Source organism: Oncorhynchus keta, unplaced genomic scaffold (assembly GCF_023373465.1).
Source record: "Oncorhynchus keta strain PuntledgeMale-10-30-2019 unplaced genomic scaffold, Oket_V2 Un_contig_17810_pilon_pilon, whole genome shotgun sequence".
NCBI lineage: Eukaryota > Metazoa > Chordata > Actinopteri > Salmoniformes > Salmonidae > Oncorhynchus > Oncorhynchus keta.
Genome location: NW_026280593.1, coordinates 1 through 5,000, shown reverse-complemented (window position 1 = coordinate 5,000; position 5,000 = coordinate 1). Strand labels below are relative to the sequence as shown.

General features: G+C 51.0%; 1 protein-coding gene and 1 long non-coding RNA gene across 3 annotated transcripts in view; both read right to left on the bottom strand.

The window, feature by feature from the left end:
- The window catches only part of LOC127919888 (ankyrin-3-like), a 28,603-nt gene extending 25,772 nt beyond the window's left edge, over positions 1 to 2,831 (bottom strand). The window contains exon 1 of the mRNA XM_052503738.1: positions 2,802 to 2,831. The gene's annotated coding sequence lies outside the window, so the exon portion shown is untranslated. The remainder of the gene's footprint in view (positions 1 to 2,801) is intronic.
- Positions 631 to 1,571, bottom strand: LOC127919889 (uncharacterized). Of its 2 annotated transcripts, none has more exons than XR_008104358.1 (3): positions 1,540 to 1,571; positions 892 to 943; positions 631 to 697 (listed from the first exon to the last, which is right to left on the bottom strand). It is a non-coding gene; the product is annotated as an uncharacterized LOC127919889 (long non-coding RNA). The 2 variants fall into 2 exon arrangements; XR_008104359.1 differs by lacking the exon at positions 1,540 to 1,571 and adding an exon at positions 1,249 to 1,280.
- Positions 2,832 to 5,000: the final 2,169 nt, after the last annotated feature.

Genomic DNA, 5,000 nt, shown 5'->3' with positions numbered 1-5,000 from the left:
TTATCTGTCCTGTTTCTGGTATAAACTGATACCAGAGCCCCTCTGACCAGCACCAAGCCTTCCTCCTCAAGACCCTGTCAGCAACATCTGTCATGTCCAGATAAAACTCCTAACACAGAACCTCAGCTAACTCAGATACTTCACTTCAAAAACCACTTCAAACAGTCTGTAGCAAACAACTCCAATCACCAGAACTTAGTGTCCATGTCCACCTATCAACACCACAGAACAGAGATCCACTTAGTGTCCATGTCCACCTATCAAAGACAAACACCCCAGAACAGAGATCCACTTAGTGTCCATGTCCACCTATCAAAGACAAACACCCCAGAACAGAGATCCACTTAGTGTCCATGTCCACCTATCAAAGACAAACACCCCAGAACAGAGATCCACTTAGTGTCCATGTCTACCTATCAAAGACAAACACCCCAGAACAGAGATCCACTTAGTGTCCATGTCCACCTATCAACACCACAGAACAGAGATCCACCCATGTCCACCTATCAACACCACAGAACAGAGATCCACTTAGTGTCCATGTCCACCTATCAAAGACAAACACCCCAGAACAGAGATCCACTTAGTGTCCATGTCCACCTATCAACACCCCAGAACAGAGATCCACTTAGTGTCCATGTCCACCTATCAAAGACAAACACCACAGAACAGAGATCCACTTAGTGTCCATGTCCACCTATCAACACCCCAGAACAGAGATCCACTTAGTGTCCATGTCCACCTATCAAGTACAAACACCACAGAACAGAGATCCACTTAGTGTCCATGTCCACCTATCAAAGACAAACACCCCAGAACAGAGATCCACTTAGTGTCCATGTCCACCTATCAACACCACAGAACAGAGATCCACTTAGTGTCCATGTCCACCTATCAAAGACAAACACCACAGAACAGAGATCCACTTAGTGTCCATGTCCACCTATCAAAGACAAACACCCCAGAACAGAGATCCACTTAGTGTCCATGTCTACCTATCAAAGACAAACACCCCAGAACAGAGATCCACTTAGTGTCCATGTCCACCTATCAAAGACAAACACCCCAGAACAGAGATCCACTTAGTGTCCATGTCCACCTATCAAAGACAAACACCCCAGAACAGAGATCCACTTAGTGTCCATGTCCACCTATCAAAGACAAACACCACAGAACAGAGATCCACTTAGTGTCCATGTCCACCTATCAACACCACAGAACAGAGATCCACTTAGTGTCCATGTCCACCTATCAACACCACAGAACAGAGATCCACTTAGTGTCCATGTCCACCTATCAACACCACAGAACAGAGATCCACTTAGTGTCCATGTCCACCTATCAAAGACAAACACCCCAGAACAGAGATCCACTTAGTGTCCATGTCCACCTATCAACACCCCAGAACAGAGATCCACTTAGTGTCCATGTCCACCTATCAAAGACAAACACCCCAGAACAGAGATCCACTTAGTGTCCATGTCTACCTATCAAAGACAAACACCCCAGAACAGAGATCCACTTAGTGTCCATGTCCACCTATCAACACCACAGAACAGAGATCCACTTAGTGTCCATGTCCACCTATCAACACCACAGAACAGAGATCCACTTAGTGTCCATGTCCACCTATCAAAGACAAACACCCCAGAACAGAGATCCACTTAGTGTCCATGTCACCTATCAACACCACAGAACAGAGATCCACTTAGTGTCCATGTCCACCTATCAAAGACAAACACCACAGAACAGAGATCCACTTAGTGTCCATGTCCACCTATCAAAGACAAACACCCCCAGAACAGAGATCCACTTAGTGTCCATGTCTACCTATCAAAGACAAACACCCCAGAACAGAGATCCACTTAGTGTCCATGTCCACCTATCAAAGACAAACACCACAGAACAGAGATCCACTAGTGTCCATGTCCACCTATCAACCACCACAGAACAGAGATCCACTTAGTGTCCATGTCCACCTATCAACCACCACAGAACAGAGATCCACTCTAGAATGGTTGAACAGATAGACACAGTCAGTCAGAAGACAACATGTTAGTTAGTAGGTCCTCTGTAGGTCTTCTGAAAGTTCCTACCTCGGTCACTGCCTGTATAGACGCTCCGTGTGTCAGTTCCTACCTCGGCCACTGCCTGTATGGACGCTCCGTGTTTCAGTTCCTACCAGTCACTGCCTGTATAGACGCTCCCATGTCAGTTCCTACCTTCACTGCCTGTATAGACGCTCCGTGTTTCCAGTTTCCTACCTCGGTCACTGCCTGTACAGAACGCTCCATGTCAGTTCCTACCACCTCGGAATGGTTGTTTCAACCTCGGTCACTGATAGACGCTCCGTGTTTCAGTTCCTACCTCGTCACTGGCTAAGACAAGTTCACCTCGGTCTAGTATGGACGCTCCGTGTTTCAGTTCCTACCTCGGTCACTCTGTATGGGCGCTCCGTGTTTCTTCCTACCTCGGTCACCTGTATAGACGCTCCATGTCAGTTCCTACCTCGGTCACTGCCTGTATGGACGCTCCGTGTTCAGTTCCTACCTCGGTCACTGGCTGTATGGACGCTCCGTGTTTCAGTTCCTACCTCGGTCACTGCCTGTATAGACGCTCCATGTCAGTTCCTACCGGTCACTGCCTGTATAGACGCTCCGTGTTTCAGTTCCTACCTCGGTCACTGCCTGTATAGGCGATCCGTTTCCCGGCTCTACCGGTCACTGCCTGTATAGACTCTCCGTGTTTCCCCAGTTTCTACCGGGTCACTGCCTGTATAGACGCTCCGTGTCAGTTCCTACCTCGGTCACTGCCTGTATAGACGCTCCGTGTTTCAGTTCCTACCTCAGTCACTGCCTGTATGGACGCTCCGTGTCAGTTCCTACCTCGGTCACTGCCTGTATGGACGCTCCGTGTCAGGTCCTACCTCGGTCACTGCCTGTATAGGCATCCCGTGTCAGTTCCTACCTCGGTCACTGCCTGTATAGACGCTCCCATGTCAGTTCCTACCTCGGTCACTGCCTGTATGGACACTCCCGTGTTTCAGTTTCTAGGTCACTGCCTGTATAGATGCTCCGTGTTCCAGTTTCCTACCTCAGGCCTGTATGGACGCTCCGTGTTTCAGTGCCTACCTCGGTCACTGCCTGTATAGACGCTCCATGTCAGTTCCTACCTCGGTCACTGCCTGTATAGACGCTCCGTGTTTCAGTTCCTACCTCGGTCACTGCCTGTATAGACGCTCCGTGTTTCAGTTCCTACCTCGGTCACTGCCTGTATAGACGCTCCGTGTTTCAGTTCCTACCTCAGTCACTGCCTGTATAGACGCTCCATGTTTCAGTTCCTACCTCGGTCACTGCCTGTATGACGCTCCGTGGGTTTCAGTTCCTACCTCGGTCACTGCCTGTATAGACGATCCGTGTTTCAGCTCCTACCTCGGTCACTGCCCGTGTGGACTCTCCGTGTTTCCCAGTGCCTACCTCGGCACTGCTCTGTATAGACGCCCGTGTCAGTTCCTACCTCGGTCACTGCCTGTATGGACGCTCCGTGTTTCAGTTCCTACCTCGGTCACTGCCTGTATAGACGCTCCGTGTCAGTTCCTACCTCGGTCACTGCCTGTATAGACGCTCCGTGTTTCAGTTCCTACCTCGGTCACTGCCTGTATAGACGATCCGTGTTTCAGCTCCTACCTCGTTCAACTGCCTGCATGGACGCTCCATGTTTCAGTTCCTACCTCGGTCACTGCCTGTATAGACCCTCCGTGTTTCAGTTCCTACCTCGTTCAACTGCCTGCATGGACGCTCCGTGTTTCAGTTCCTACCTCAGTCACTGCCTGTATAGACGCTCCGTGTCAGGTCCTACCTCGGTCACTGCCTGTATAGACGCTCCGTGTTTCAGTTCCTACCTCGGTCACTGCCTGTCTGGACGCTCCGTGTGTCAGTTCCTACCTCGGTCACTGCCTGTAAGGACGCTCCGTGTTTCAGTTCCTACCTCGGTCACTGCCTGTATAGACGCTCCGTGTTTCAGTTCCTACCTCGGCCACTGCCTGTATAGACGCTCCGTGTTTCAGTTCCTACCTCAGTCACTGCCTGTATAGACGCTCCGTGTTTCAGTTCCTACCTCGGTCACTGCCTGTATAGACGCTCCGTGTTTCAGTTCCTACCTCGGTCACTGCCTGTCTGGACGCTCCGTGTTTCAGTTCCTACCTCGGTCACTGCCTGTCTGGACGCTCCGTGTTTCAGTTCCTACCTCGGTCACTGCCTGTATAGGACGCTCCGTGTTTCAGTTCCTACCTCGGTCACTGCCTGTATAGACGCTCCGTGTTTCAGTTCCTACCTCGGTCACTGCCTGTCTGGACGCTCCGTGTTTCAGTTCCTACCTCGGTCACTGCCTGTCTGGACGCTCCGTGTTTCAGTTCCTACCTCGGTCACTGCCTGTATAGACGCTCCGTGTTTCAGTTCCTACCTCGGTCACTGCCTGTATAGACGCTCCGTGTCAGTTCCTACCTCGGTCACTGCCTGTATGGACGCTCCGTGTTTCAGTTCCTACCTCGGTCACTGCCTGTATAGACGCTCCGTGTTTCAGTTCCTACCTCGGTCACTGCCTGTATAGACGCTCCGTGTTTCAGTTCCTACCTCGGTCACTGCCTGTATGGACGCTCCGTGTTTCAGTTCCTACCTCGGTCACTGCCTGTATAGACGCTCCGTGTTTCAGTTCCTACCTCGGTCACTGCCTGTATAGACGCTCCGTGTTTCAGTTCCTACCTCGGTCACTGCCTGTATAGACGCTCCGTGTTTCAGTTCCTACCTCGGTCACTGCCTGTATAGACGCTCCGTGTCAGTTCCTACCTCGGTCACTGCCTGTATAGACGCTCCGTGTTTCAGTTCCTACCTCGGTCACTGCCTGTATAGACGCTCCGTGTTTCAGTTCCTACCTCGGTCACTGCCTGTATAGACGCTCCGTGTTTCAGTTCCTACCTCGGTCACTGCCTGTATAGACGCTCC